This window comes from Callorhinus ursinus, unplaced genomic scaffold (assembly GCF_003265705.2).
Source record: "Callorhinus ursinus isolate GAN/ISIS: 27379988/994484 unplaced genomic scaffold, GSC_fseal_2.0 scaffold4, whole genome shotgun sequence".
In the NCBI taxonomy this organism is placed as follows: Eukaryota; Metazoa; Chordata; class Mammalia; order Carnivora; family Otariidae; genus Callorhinus; species Callorhinus ursinus.
The window spans coordinates 101,486,682-101,502,945 of NW_027397066.1; the positions used below are offsets into that span (position 1 = coordinate 101,486,682).

A 16,264-nucleotide genomic window follows, 5' to 3' on the forward strand; every position below is an offset into this window, starting at 1 on the left:
TTAAGAACCCCATAGAAAACATAGTTGGTCTTGATTAAGACTTGTTAAGGTATGATGATTGTTTTAGGGATGATGGCTGTTGGGCTTCTGGCAGACCAAGGTTTGGGTACAGACCAACTTTGTGGTACCTCTCAATGATACCAGGTAAATGGCCCCTGCTCTTCTTCGTGGTCTATTCTTTAGAAACTTTTTTTATATAAGTATATTTAAGTATATATTTTTTTTACTTATACTTAAAAGTATACTTATAAGTATAAGTATGCTTATACTTATACTTAAAATAAGAGTATATTTTATATAAGTATATTTAAAAAGTATATATATATATATATATATATATATATATATACTCTCTTGAGAGAGTATTCTCTCTCAAGTCTCAGACTTTAGGATGTAGAGTGTCAGGGCTACTGGGGGTCTGACTGTGGTCAGCATTTTCTGATACCAAAAATTTGATTTTCCCAAAGTTAGATGTAAATTCTTGGCAATCAGGATTCAAACTTAGAACTCCTGGCCCTGTGTCCTGTGAGGATAAACATATTTTTGCAGCCAAACAACTGCAAATAACGGTTGAATAACTACTATGTGCTAAGTTCTATACTAGGCATGAGACATGCAAAGATACATGCTCTTACAAACTGATAAGAAAATACGATAAGGACATGAACTAGAAATTCACAGAAGAAAATTCCAAATGGTCAATAAACATTTAAATGTGTGTGATTCACTAGCAATTAAAAATATGTAAGTTAAGAGTCTCTGTGGGGAGCCCAGGGCTGCCAGACGCAGGTGACCATGTGGCAGCTGCTGGCTTGAGCCAGGCAGCCACTCCTGTGAACAACACTCTCAGATTCTTGGGCAGCCCCACCCCCCATTGTTGGACTACAGATGCTGCTCCCAGTGGTAACTTTTGAAGATGTTTCCGTTCCTGAAAGGCCCAAGCTTAGATTTGTTGAAAGGGCACCATTTTGTGCCAAAAGTGAGAAGAGAATCTAAAAACGTGAGTGGCATATAGGGACCTCCTGCTGAAGGAGAGGCAGTTTTACAATCTTGGCACTTGGTGGTGGTTACCTCCACTGGGACCATTTTGAAATGATGCACCTGACGATGAACCACTCTATGGACCCCAAGAACATATTTGCCTTATGGAGAGTACCAGCCCCTTTCAAGCCCATCACGTTCAAGGGTATGAGACAGCACATTGGTGGAGGCAAAAGTGCTTTTGGCTACAAGTGACTCCTGTGGAGTTTGGCCATCTCATAATAGAGGTGGGTGGGCATTGTGAATTCAAAGACATACAAGGTTTCCTTGATCAAGTTGTGCACAAATTGCCCTTCTCAGCAAAGGCTGTGTGCATGAGACTCTAGAGAAAATGTGGAAAGATCAAGAGGAATTAGGACAGAACAACCCAAACCTCTGGATTTTTGAGCATATAGCCACTGCCAAAGCTGGGGATATGGAAAGTTCTGAGCCCGTATGAATTGACCCAGAAGGGGAGGTCCTGGGGCAAATTCTATATGCCTGTCTTCTGGTTTGTCTCTCTTTTTTTCTCCCACTATGTTCATCTGTTTGGTTTCTTAAATTCCACATATGAGTGAAATCATGTGGTATTTGTCTTTCTCTGACTGACTTACTTCACTTAGCATAATACTCTCTAGCTCCATGTCATTGCAGATGACAAAATTTCACTCTCTTTATTGCTGAGTAATATTCCATTATATACATATACCACATCTTCTTAATCCATTCATCATTCAGTGGATATTTGGGCTCTTTCCATAATTTGGCTATGATTGATAATACTCCTATAAACATCAGGGTACGTGTATTCCTTCAAATCAATATTTTTGTATCCTTTGGGTAAATACTTAGTAGTGCATTTGCTGGATCATAAGGTAATTCTATTTTTAATTTTTTGAGGAACCTCCATACTGTTTTCCAGAGTGGCTGCACCAGCTTACATTCCCACCAACAGTGTAAGAGGATTCCCCTTTCTTCACATCCTCGCCAACATCTGTTGTTTCCTGTATTGTTAACTTTAGCCATCCTGACTGGTGTGAGGTGCTATTTCATTGTAGTTTTGATTTTTATTTCCCTGATGATGAGTGATGTTGAATATCTTTATATGTCCCAGAAAAAGAAGAGGAAGAAAAGGGGGCAGAAGGTTTATTTGAGGAAATTATAGCGGAAAACTTCCCTAATCTGGGGAAAGGAAACAGACATTCAAATACAGAAGGTACAGGGGCGCCTGGGTGGCTCAGTTGGTTAAGCGACTGCCTTCGGCTCAGGTCATGATCCTGGAGTCCCGGGATCGAGTCCCGCATTGGGCTCCCTGCTCAGTGGGGAGTCTGCTTCTCCCTCTGACCCTCTTCCCTCTCGTGCTCTCTATCTCTCATTCTCTCTCTCTCAAATAAATAAATAAAATCTTTAAAAAAAAAACAAAACAAATACAGAAGGTATAGAGAACTCCCATCAAAATCAACAAAGGCAGGCCAACACCAAGACATAGTATAGTTAAATTTGCAAAATATACTGATAAAGAAAAAGTCCTAAAAACAGAAGACAAAAGAAGTCCCTAAGTTTTAAGGGAAGACCTGGAAGACTAACAGCATATCTCTCCAGAAACTTGGCAAACCAGAAGAGAGTGGCATCATATATTCAACACACTGAATGGGGAAAATCAGCCAGGAATACACTGACCAGCAAGGCTGTCTTTCAGCGTAGAAGGAGAGATTAAGAGTTTCCCAGACAAACAAAAACTAAAGATTTTCATGGCCACTAGACCAGCCCTGCAAGAAATATTAAAGGGGACTCTTTGAGTGGGAAGGAAAGACCAAAAGCCACAAAGACTAGAAAGGAGCAGAGAAAATCTCCAGAAACAATGACAAAATAAGTAATAAAATGGTACTAAATACATATCTATCAATAATTACTCTGTATGTAAATGGACTAAATGCTCCAATTAAAAGACATAGGGTATCAGAATGGATAAAAAAAAAAGACCCATCTATATGCTCCCTACAAGAGACTCATTTTAGACCTAAAGACACCTGCAGATTGAAAATGAGGAGATGGAGAAATATTTATCATACAAATAGACATCAAAAGAAAGCCAGAGTAGCCATACTTATATCAGGCAAACTAGATTTTAAACCAAAGACTGTAACAAGAGATGAAGAAAGGCATTATATCATAATAAATGGGTCTATCCAACTAGAGGATCTAACAATTGTAAAATATTTATGCCCCAAACTTGGGAGCACCCAAATATATAAAACAAAATCTTGATATTTTTAAGTCCATTATATTTACATTAAATGAAGTTTGAGGATTACCTCAGGAAAAAAAAATATGTAAGCTAAAATGAGAAGTCATTCTTTTTTTATTCTGTTTAAAAACAACGGCTATATCCAATGCTAGAGAAAGTGTGGGTAACTTTCCTATACTGTTGATGAAACACCACCTTTCTAGAGGAGTTTGACAGTATGTATCAAAATAAAAATGTTTATCTTTAACCTGACAATTCCCATCTGGGAATTTAAGCAAAGGCAATAATAGAAAAAGGAGCTCAAAGATATGTATATAGATTTTCATTGGAGTGTTCTTTATAATAATGGTCTCACATGAGCCTCATTTATAGTATTGTTAAATAATTTATGCTATAGCCTTTCAGTGGATTGCTGTGCAGTTGATTATGTATTCCTATGTTAAGAAAGCTATCCACAATATTTCATCAAGTAAAAATAACAGAATGCTATATACAGGCTCATCCTATTTCTGTTTTTAAGAAAGTATACATACTTATATGCATACTAAGAAATTAAGGAAGATCCTCCAAGATGAAAAACATGGACCAATCTTTCATTTCTTTTTTACACTTCTCTGTAGTTCCTTAATTTTTTTGCAATGAGCTTTAATTACTTTTATTATATGAAAAAAGCTATTAAAATATATATATCAAGCACTCTTTCCCCAGGGATATCACATTTGTATACACTGGCATATTTTTCCAAGCTGAAGTAAAAGTTATCTAATAATTCTAGAATTTGCAGAATTGGCAGACCTAAGTTGTGAGTTCACCTCTCTTTTCAAAGCCAAAAGCCCAGTTCCAGGAAGAGAGCAGGGGATCCAGACAAGTCTTTCCTTCCTGTCCTCCAGTAAGTCAGCCACTCCAATCCTTTTCTCAGCATTTTCCTGCTTATGGTAAATCAGATCCAGGTGATGTAATTTTCTTGAGCAGGGGAGGAGCTAAAATTAATCAGAAGGTTCCCATCTTCCAAGCACTCTGTTGAATACTCATATATCCTCCACTGATGAGGTGAGTGTTAACAGACAAAATAAGTGGTCTCAGATCGACAGGATTATGCTTCAAATCTAGTCCCCTGATTCCAAAACCCATGCTATTTTCATGGGTTCCTCAATGTCTACTTCTGTGTATTTGTGTGTTCTCCAACATATAGATTCCTGCTTTAGTATGAAGTAGTTTGTGCCTAAATGTTTGTACTTAATTGGGTCTTCCTTAGAAGAGGTCTACAGTGGGCACATTTCTCTCATGCCCTAGCTTTCTTTAACTGGCTAGAGATCTGCACACTCCACCTATCTACCCATCCATCCTTTCATCCATCCATCTATCCATCCTTACATATATCATGTCCATTTACCCATTCTTCCATCTAGTATTTGTTAAGAACAACATACTTTAGAGTTTAAAAGCATAGTCCATAGAACCAAATTGGCTGGGTCCAAATCATAGCTCTACCATTTACCAGGTATGAAACCATGGACAAATCACTTAAATACTCTGTAACTCCTTTTTCTGTAAATTGGGGATAATAACAGTATCTACCTCATAATATTGTGCACATTAAATGAATTAATTAATATAACGTACTTGGAGTAATGCCTGGCATGTAATAAATATATTTCCATCATGATTAATATCATGTGCCAGGCACTGGATACTAAAACTTCAAAATAGAACAAAATAGGGTTTCTGCCTTCAAGACTAGCTTATAGTCTAGAGGAAGGGACAGGCACACGTATGACCAAAAGCACGGAGTTCCGTGGGGACAGCCCTGGAGAGGGTGGGTGTTAAGGAGGCTTCCCGGGGAAGAGATTGTCTAATCTGAAGTCAGCCAGCTAAAGGTGGGAAAGGCAGGGAAGAAGGCCTGGAGGCAAGAATGTGTGGCAAGCTTGAGGCACCCAGATGGTTCAGAACAACTGAGGGGCAGAGTGCCCGAAGGGTATGGGAGAGATGGAACTGGAGAGGGGAGGTCAGCTGGCTTTGGTTCCTTGACAACTTTTATAGAAGTTTCTTAAATTTAGTGGAGCTCACTACACCCCTTCCCCTTTACTTGCATTTAAACCTTTTTGCCTATTATTGTCCTTAATTAATAACAACACATCAGACCTAAAAGATAAGGTTGGAGGTCATAGGTAAAAACTCTTCTTTCATCATACTTTCAGCTTCTGGGGTAAAATGACTAAATGTCTCAGCTACAACTGTGTCTGGAAACTTCACCATATTTAGAGTCTCAGACTGTGGAAGTGGGATTCACAGTGTCCCCAGCTTTGGGGAAAAGTGACTACCCCAGCCATCTGGGTTTGGCAGGCTTTTCGGAACTAGCTGCCTCTCATCACAGAGATCAAGGACATATACTGGACCCACACTCCTGCCTTCAGTGGAAATCTAGTGTGCCTGGCAGGCTGGTCAACTTAAGCAGGCAGGTTTATTTTATAGCTCTTTTGTTGTCTTTCTCAACAACAATTGTGTTCCAAGGAAAGAACTTGAGGGCTGAAACTCCCAACTGACTAGGATTTTTATGACTGTCTTGACTATTCTCAAGTACTACTCTCCCTCTGTTTTTTTTGCCTTTAAATTATTATTAATTTTTTTATTATTCAATTTTAACTAATGCCTTATTCATCACAAAAATTATGTATTCTTAATTTTTGTCTTCAATTCATTTCATAGATTTTCTCTGTGAAATATGTGTCTCTTGTTCTATTTTGAGATTCTCTTTGAAGGTAACATAAGGATGCTCACTGGACTGGTTGCCAGTTTCCAGAGAAGGTTCAAATCTTGCTACCTATATCTTCAAAAGGATTTCTGTAGGTCTGTCATAACACCTTCAGTGTTTCTCGGTTAGCTTCTGCTTGCTTTCTGTTTTTTGGTGTAACATCCTCCATAAGGTATTTTTGGCAACAGAGCTTGTCTGAATCAGTCTCCCTTTCATTTCTGAGGCAAACCAGTGATTCATCTTTGGTACAGGAGGACTTTCACAAACAGCTATATTGTTTTGTATCATTAGGGTTTGAGTTAGGGAGACAGATCAATGGCAACTGTCTCAGGGGCATTCATCTTTCCAGTTAGGTCTTCACTATTGCTCCTGTCAACAGTACCAAGAAGAGTGTGAGTGCAGGTGAAGGTCTCCTGGGCCTGATTTTGACACCACCCCTGCTCAGAAGGCTATGGGGTGGGTGGAGGAGGAAAAGCTGAAAGTTGAAGCCACAAGTGCATTAAAGAGTAATAAAATCATATGTATCCTGTTGTGCTATCCTGAGGGCACAGGATCCCCTATATTATATTCCTGCCAAAAGGATTTAATCTAATTATGAGGAAATAATCAGGTACATCCAAATTGTGAGATATTTTGCAAAACAGCTAGCTTAGAATTTTCAAAAATGTCAGTGTAATGAAAAACAAAAGATTGGGGAATTATTCTAGATTAGCTTTTAAAATATGCCAGCAGCATTAGCATCACCTAGGAGTTTATTGGAAATGTAGAATCTCGGGGCCCAGCCCAGAGTCAAAATCAGAATTTGGATTTTAATAAGATCCCCAGGTGATTTGTGTGCACATTCAATTCTGAGAAGCCCTGATCTAATGTACAATTCATATTCAAATTTCCCCCAACTGACCCAGTCGTATCCCTTTTGGCTGTTCCCCAACTCACCCCACTCCAAATTTGAATCTAACAAATATCACAGTGCATTTAGTTGTCAGATCTCTTTTTATCTTTTAATCTAGAACTGTGGCTCTCAAACTTTAGCATGCATCAGAATCACTTGGAGGGTTTGTTAAAACGCACATTGCTGGATTGCCATCTCCTTTGCAAGGGAAACAAAAGCAAAAATAAACTATTGGAGCTACTCCAAAATAAAAAGCTGTTGCAAAGGAAACCATCAACAAAACAAAAGGATAGCCTACTCAGTGGGAGAAGATATTTACAAATGGTATGTCCAATAACAGGTTAATATCCAAAATATATAAAGAACTTATATAACTCAACACCAAAAAAAAATCTGATTGAAAAATGGGCAGAGGATCTGAATAGATTTTTTTTCCAAAGAAGACATACAGATGGCCAACAGGGACATGAAAAGATGCTTAACATCACTAATCATCAGGGAAATGCAAATCAAAACCACAAGGAGATATCACCTTACACCTTTTAGAATGGCTAAAATTAAAAAAAGACAAGAAATAACATGTGTTGACAAGGATATAGAGAAAGAGGAATACTCATACACTATTGGCAAGAATGTAAATTGGTGTAGCCACTGTGGAAAACAGTAGGGAGGTTCCTCAAAAGCTTAAAAATAGAAATACCATATGATCTAATAATTCCACTATTGGGTATTTACCCAAAGAACACAAAAAATCTAATTTGAAAACATATGTGCACCCCTGTGTTTCTTGCAGCATTATTTACAGTAGCCAACATATGGAAGCAAACTGTGTCCATTGATAGATGAATGGATAAAGAAGATGTGATATATATATATATATATATATGCAATGGAATATTACACAACCATTAAAAATGAGATCATGCCATTTGAGACAACATGGAAAGACCTAGAGGGTATTATGCTAAGTGAAATAAGTCAGACTGAGAAAGACAAATACCATATGACTTCACTCATTTTTTGAAACAAACAAAAGCAACAACAACGAAACAAATGAATAAACAAAAAATAGGATCAGACCCATAAACACAGAGAAAAAATATGGTTGCCAGAGGGGAGAGGGTGGAACGTTGGGCAAAATGGGTGAAGGGGAGTGGGAGATATAGGCTTCCAGTTATGGAGTGAATAAGATGGTAATAAAAGGCATAGCATAAAGAATAGAGTCAATGGTATTGTAAAAACGTTGTATGGTGACAAATGATAGCTATACTTGTGGTGAACATAGCATAATGTATAAGCTTGTTAAATAACTATGTTGTATGCCTGAAACTAATGTAACATGTGTCAATACTCAAATAAAAAATTTTTAAAAATTAAAAAAAAACCAAAAAACAAAAATAAACTTGGAATCTACAGGATTCCAGGTAGAGCAAAACAAATTCTATAAAATTCAGTGTTTTTGTGGTGCATTTTAGTGGAAGTCTTTGTCTTATCATTTCACAGTATGAAAAAATAGGCCTCTTCCCAAGTGCAGTATTTCAGGAACTGTTTATTGAGCACCTGAGGTAGGCACTGGATTCCAGGACAGAAAATAGAGGCAAGATTGGTACCTCCCAATGCATAGGGTGTAGGGTGGGGAAATGTGGGAATAACTGGTCTACATCACAGCTCTGTGTGAATGGTTTAAAGAAAATAGTATATCAAAACAAAGCATATTTATGAAATTATTTGATTATATTAACAATAAAAATAAAAAAATTTAAGAAAAAAAAAAACAGATTCCACACCCCCTCCAACTCCTACATATACCATCTGAGAATTCCTAGAGGTAAGGTCAGATGCTGCTGGCCCTGGGACCACACTGTGGGTAGCAAGGAATTAAACAATAGTATCAGTTCAATGTTAAATTTCTAAGTGTGATAATTATGTTTGTATAGATAAAAGCCTTTGTTTTTGGAGATTCTTGCTGAAATATTTAGATATGTAGTATCATGATATCTACAAGTAACTCTCAAAAGATTCAATAAAATAAATAAAGAGCTATCTGGATGGATGGATCATGAATACATAGATGAATGGATGGATGGGTAAATAAATGGATAGATTGATAGAGAAAAATTAACAATCAGTGAACAAAGATGAACAGTGAACCTTAGTGAACAAAAGAAGTAGTGAGGTAACACAAACTGTGGGGAGGAAAATTTTCTCTGCCCTTTTAGGTTTATCACCTGGGGCTTTGCATATTATATTAACAGAAAGAAAGGCATACAAATTTTATTTGATGTTAATTTTTATGGGACATCATGGTTTTTCTGGAAAAGAAGTGAGGACTCAAAGAAGTAGATAGGCCTGAGAGCTTCTATACCATTTTAAACAAAGAATGAGAAATTATGGAGATGTGACATGACAAGGGAAAAAGTTTCGGGCTTCCAACAGTGGCAAACTGTGGGAAGATAAATACATGGAGGAAACTAATGAGACATCAGGGCTATCCCAGTCAGGTTTGTTTGTACAAGTCCATCTCGGGGATGAGGGGTTTATGGCAGCACATATTTCTCAGTACTTTCTGCCTTTAGTCAGATAAGGAAATACCTGGGGAGGCTTCTTTATGTATCTGTTGATTCTCAGATATTTTCAGTTCAAAATAATCCTTATGCCAAACGGGTAGCAGGGTTCAGAATACACTAACCCAAAATATGAAACCTTGGCATATTGATTATTTTAAGCTGGAGGAGTTTGAGCGATGGCAGGTGCAGGAAGGACTGTCTGACTTCCTCCATCTCCCCTGAATCAGGTCTTAAGTCCCTCGTGTGAGAGGTGTCCTCCTTAAAACTGGAGGAAAGGAGTGTCCTTATCTCCAAAGATAGAGGGACACTGAGAGTAATCTGAACCAACAGGCCTTGCTAAGTTTCCCCCAGTTTACTAGCTTAGTTCATACTATTCTGTCCTATCATATTTTCCTATGACTCTCCACACTACATCAAACCTAGTAAGCCACTTCTTTTGATCTCATTTCCTCACACAAAACTTACATAATTTGTGTGCTTTTCTGTTAATCTGTCTTTTATTTATCTAATTTGTAGGCTCCCAGCCAGTGAACCTAAGGAAGGTGGAAGAAATCAATTTTTTTTTTCCTTTCCTATGGTGGCATATTTTCGAATGGCATAATCTGATCTCCTTCAAAACAAAAGATGTCCACATAGAGATTATAGCTTTTATTGTCCCTATTAACAGTATACCAGTGTGGAGTGTGGTAAGAGCAGTCTTTGGGCAGGTCTGATCTGCACAGAGAAGGCCGCTGGATGAGTGAAATATAGTGTGTGGCTCAATAACTGGCCTTTATCGTTTCAACCTGAAAAACCGAATGATTTTGATAGATAAACACTCATAGATAACGTTTGGTGCCCTAAGGACTAAAAGGAGTCGTGACCATGTTGAACTGATTTATTTCATTAATATTATTTAAGTCTCCAGTCAGTCAACCAACATCTTTTCCTATTCCTGTGGGATGTCAGGGATATTTGACCCTTGCCATCTGTGTCCAACCAGCAGTCATCCCCAGGGGCCTACAGCAGGAAAGACTTCAATCTCTGGGAGGGCTGGTTCAAAGCCCCCTGGTCGAGGTGAGGAAGAAATGCAGATTCTGCTTCAGGTAATGCTAAATTAGAGATCTGTGGCCTGGCAGGTCACTCAGGCCCTTTGGGATTCTGTTTTCTTATCTGTAGCCTCGCCATTGGACCGGAGCAGGGATTTTCAGACTGTGCCATGGGGAACCTTCAGAGCTTCCCTGAAGAGAACTCAGGGACTGCTGGAAGGAGTAAGGAACATGCTTCCAACAGGGCCGGGAGGCAGTCCCTTGGTGCCCCAACCACACCTGTGAGCCACCCCCCCCTGCACAGCAAATGACACTCCTAATGGGCATTCTAGGTGATCCGATGCTGAGTGGGGCCCTGACAGGAGGAAGGGGTGGCAGGGTGGAGGCAGAATACAAAGGAAAGAAGAGTCCTCTTCGGGGACTGGGAAACACACCGGAAAGCCTCATTCTTGTCAGCATTTGTTGAGTTCACCTTAGTTAGGCCAGATGGGCTACGGAAGGACTGAGGAGGATGTGAAAACAGCGCAAGGTCCAACGTGGCCACCCAGGGCTTCTTAGAGGAGATATTTTTCAGTTAGGTCCCAAAAAGGAACCCTGATTCTGAAGCTGGCGTATGTCCCGCCTTTACCCTCCACGGCGATGCGAGAGGGCTCTTCATGCTGTCCTTGTAAATGCCTTACGGAGCTCTGTGCTTTAGTAAGAAATGCCAAGTACCCACTAGCGTGAGGCAAAATTTGCCATAAATTGTAAACAAAGAACAGGTCACCTTTGTTGGATCATTAACTGTTGCTTATGTTTAGGTATAATTTTAAGCAAACAATTTTGCTAGTGAGCTGTAGTGCTTACACTGACCATTATTCAGATGCTTTCTTAAGAGCACCTCTTGCCACAGTGGACTGTCCCACTAGCCAGGCCCAGCTCTGTGGGCTGTTTCCTGTTACAGGAAGAAATGTCAGTGCTAGCTAACATTGCTTGTGTTTTCCATCTGCCCTTACCAAAAACACTCTCATCCACAGTTACTGGCTGCTTATTAGTCACCAAGACATAAATTTTAGACTACTCCTTTGAAAAATGTAAATAGCATCATATTTGCTATTGTTTCAGGTTTAGTCCAGTAGCTAGTCCTAGTTTACTACTTACTCATCCAGTCATTACGCCAGGCACTAGAAAATAAACCTTTAACATGTTGGAGCCCCATAGTCTCAAATGTTGCAATAGGCAAGAGCTTGATATATTTCTTTAAAAACATGCATACACACACATACACTCACACACACATACACACACAGAGAGAGAGAGAGAGAGAGAGAAAAGCCTCATATTAAAGATTTCTTCTGGGTTTGCATTTACCCCTACTACAGCCACTGCTGTTTCTGGTTACACTGACCAGTTCACGGTCTCGCATGAGGAACTGAGCCTTTCTGAGTCTTAATTTCTCTTTTGTAAAATGAGAGGGTTGCAGGCTCCTTAACGGCCATCCTATCTTTTTCCTGATTCCATACTGTGTCCTTGGCTTAGAAGCTCATACCCACCCTCTAGACCATTTTTGCCCCTCAAGAGACATTTGGCAATGTCTGGAGAGATTTCGGGTTGTCACAACTTGGGGTGGGGGTATGAATGGCATCTAAGGGATAGAGGCCAGGAATACTACTAAATGTCCTATAATGCACAAGGCAAGGCCTCACAACAAATGATTATCTGGCCTAAAATGTCCATAGTGCCAGGTTCAGAAACCCTCTTCTAGATTGGGGAATTTCTGCAAGTCCCTTAGCCTGCAAGGTAAATGACACTTCCTACAGGACACCTTATCTAGTCCCCTAAATTGAACATAAACCTGTCAGGACACTTATCCCCATATAGCTATAATTGTTCTTTGCCCATTTTTCTCTTTAGGAGCTAAGGTGATATTTCTTGTTTAGTGTATTTATGTCTCTCTCGAGCTTAGCACATGATAGGGTTGAACAAAGAAACAGATGGACGGATGGATGATTAGTTAGCTAGGCCTGTCATAACAAAGTACCACAGACTGGGTGGCTTAAACAACAGAAATTTATTTTCTCACAGTTCTGGAGGCTGGAAGTCCAACATCAAGGTGTTGGCAGGTTTGGTTTCTTCTGGAGCCTCTCTCCTTGGCTTGCAGATGGTCATCTAGTTGTGTCCTCCCCTGGCCTTTGCTGTGTGTATATGCAGAAGAATCTCCTCTTGAAAGGACACCAATCAGATTGGATTAGGGCCCCCCTCATTTTTAACTTATCACCTCTTTGAATGTAATCCCCTCTTTCAAGGCTCTGTCTCCGAATACAGTCACATTCTGAGCTACTAGGACTGAGGTAGTTAGGACTTCAACATACGAATTTTGGGAGGGACATAATTCAGACCGTAACAGATAGGTTTTTATTATCTCTTAAATTCTGAGGTTCAACTCCATAGGAACGTGTCAGTTGAGGAAGAACAATTCTCCTGATCCCTTCCCAATTCTGACTTCTCTTCAACAATTTCCCCACCTTCTGCCTCCAAAGCACTGACCGTTGTGAGATCAGAAAATGAAAATCACCTGGTGTAACCTTGGAGCTAACACCCTTACACAGGTGACCAAAGGCAGATATCGGTGCCTGGTTGGATCCTGCCTCCCACAGCAACAAGTCCTTCCTTTTAGCTGACATTATAGATAACCTGAGAAACCCAATTGTCATCTAGTTTTTTTTTTAATTTTTTTATTGTTATGTTAATCACCATACATTACATCATTAGTTTTTGATGCAGTGTTCCATGATTCATTGTTTGTGCATAACACCCAGTGCTCCACGCAGAACTCACAACTCCGACCCTAGTACCATGTGTGCCACCAACTCTCCAAAGCTAATGAGAGGCTAATGGGAAAATGGGACTCAGATTTCCTCTGTCAATCTTGTCATCCCCCTCTCACCCATCCCGGAATCCATACCTGCATTAAACTTGTAGATTCTACTTCTTTACTACCACTTAAAGATTTCTGTTTCCCTACAGTCCTCTCTCTCCATCCTGGCTGGGACCCTCACTCTTTCTTGTTTGGCGCCACTTTAGAGCCCAACTTCCCTGACCCTGGATGAGTCCCTTCACACCCACCCCCTACTCTGCTCTTAGTTTGATCTTGCCAACAAAAAATGCCTCAGCAGCTTCCCCTACTTTCAGGATGAACTTCAAACTTCTTAATCCCAAAGCCCTTTCCAATTTGGCCCCTACTTCCTTTTCCAGCCTTCTCTGTCTTCCAGCTCCTCCACCTAAAGGCACTGTGCCATGTCACACTTCTGTGCCTTTCCACATGTCACGCTTAGCTCCAATTATAGCTTTTATTTATTCCGGGAAGTTTGAATACAGTGAAATGCACAGATCTTAAATGTCTAATTCAAGGAGTTTTAATAAATTTATACACATTCATGTAATCGCTACCCCAGTTGAGACAGAAAATTCCCTCTTGCTCCATCCCAATCCACCTCTACCCCACTCTCCACCCACACATAGGCAACCATTCCTCTAATTTCTATCACCACAGATTAGTTTTTGCCTGTTCTTAAACTTTATATAAATGGAATCATATGGCATATACTCTTTTGTCCATATATATATCCGTCTATTTCTGGACTCTAGTCTATTCCTTTATCTATCTTTACACCAATACCGTACTCTCTTAATTGTTGTAACTATATGTAGGTCTTGAATTCAGATTATTCAGACCTTCAGCTTTGTTCCTCAAGACTATTTTGGCTACTCTAGGTATTTTGCATTTCTATATAAATTTTAGAATCAACTTGCTAACTTTTACCCAAAAAAAATGTCTGGGATTGTAAATGTGATTTACACTGAATTTGTAGAATTTTGAATTGCACTGAATTTATAGAATTTTGAATTGAATAGAATTTTGGGGAAAATTGACTCAGCAATATTCAGTCTTCCAATCCATGAACATAATATACTTCTCCATTTATTGAGATCTTTTCAAATTTCTCTCAGCAATGTTTTGTAGCTTTTATTTATTTTTTTAAATTTATTTATTTGTCAGAGAGAGAGAGAGAGAGAGCACAAGCAGGGAATGTGGCAGACAGAGGGAGACTGAGCAAGGAGCCCAATGTGGGACTTGATCCCAAGACCCTGGGATCATGACCTGAACTGCGGGCAGACGCCAAACCAACTGAGCCACCCAGGCGTCCCTGTTTTGTAGCTTTTAGAGGTTTTGCTTGTCTTTTGTGAAATATGTTGCTAAGCATTTTCTAATTTTGATACTATTATGAATGAGATTAAAAATTTTTCATATCTGTTTTTGCTGTTGGTATATATAGAATTGATTTTGTATATTGGCCTTAGATTTTGATAAATTTATGTTATTGGCTATAGCAGTTTTTTAGATTCCATGGGGTTTTCTATATAATCAAGTCATCTGTAAATAAAACAGTTTTGCTTTTTCTTTCCAACGTTTGTACTTCCTGTGTCTTTTGTCATCTTATTACACTTCTTGGACTTCCAAAACAGTTTCAAATAAAAGTGAGAGTAGACATACTCGTCTTGCTCCTGATCTTAAATGTTAAGATTTTAATAGTTCACCATTAAGTTTGATATTAGCAGTAGGTTTTTAAAAAATGCCTTTTATCAGACTAAGGAAGTTTTTTTTTCTATTTTAGTTTGCAGAGATTTTTTGTTGTTGCAAAATCATGAATAGGTGTTAAATTTTATCAAATGCTTTTTCTGCATCCATTGAAGTAATAATTTGCTTTTTCTCTTTTATTCTATTAAATTGGTAGATTACATTGATTGATTTTTATATGTTAAACAATCCTTTCATTCTTTGAATGAATTACAGTTGGTCACGTTGTAATAAATTTTTATGTGTTTCTGCATAAAATGTGACAATTTTAAAGCATTTTTTTGTATCTATGTTTATGAAGGTTATTGGTCTGTGATGTTTCTTTTCTCAAAAGATTTCTCTCAGGGGAACCTGGGTGGCTCAGTCAGTTAAGTGTCTGCCTTCAACTCAGGTCATGATCCCAGGGTCCTGGGATTGAGCCCCATGTCAGGCTCCCTGCTCAACGGGGAGTCTGCTTCTCGGTCCGTCTTGCCCTCCCCTGTCTCTCTCCTGTGCTCTCTCGCTCTCTCTCACTCACTCTCTCTCTCAAATAAATAAATAAAAACTTAAAAAACAAGATTTATCTCAGATTTTGGTTTCAGAATGCTGGCCTCATAAAATGATTTGGAAGTATTTCCTCATCCTCTGTTTTCTGAGAGTTTGTATAAACTTGACATAATTTCTTCCATAAATGATTGATAGAATTCATTAGGCAAGCCATTTGGGCCTAGAGTGTTTTTGTGAGACATGTTTTTATTATGAATTTCATTTCTTTTTAAGATTTATTTATTTATTTGTGAGAGGGAGAGAGAGTTAGTAAGGAGTGGGAGGGACAGAGGGAGAGGGAGAGAATCCTCAATCAGACTCCCTGCTGAGTGGAGAACCTAACTCGGGCTCATCCCAGGACCCTGAGATCATGACCTGAGCCAAAATCAGGAGTCAGACACTTAACCATCTGAGCCACCCAGGCACCCCTGCATTCCATTTCTTTAATAGACATAGAGCTCTTCAGATATTCTATTATTTCTTGTGTCCATTTTGGTAAATTTATATTTTAAGGAATTTTTCCATTTCATCTCATTTTTAAAATTTACTGATACAAAGTTTTAAAAATAGTATTCGTTTGTTATCATAATGTCTACAGAAGCTGTAGTAATGTC

General features: G+C 38.9%; 1 pseudogene; it reads left to right on the plus strand.

Annotated features, from left to right (window-relative positions):
* Positions 1-795: 795 nt before the first annotated feature.
* Positions 796-12,412, plus strand: LOC112825973 (large ribosomal subunit protein uL16m pseudogene; annotated as a pseudogene).
* The last annotated feature ends 3,852 nt before the right edge of the window (positions 12,413-16,264 follow it).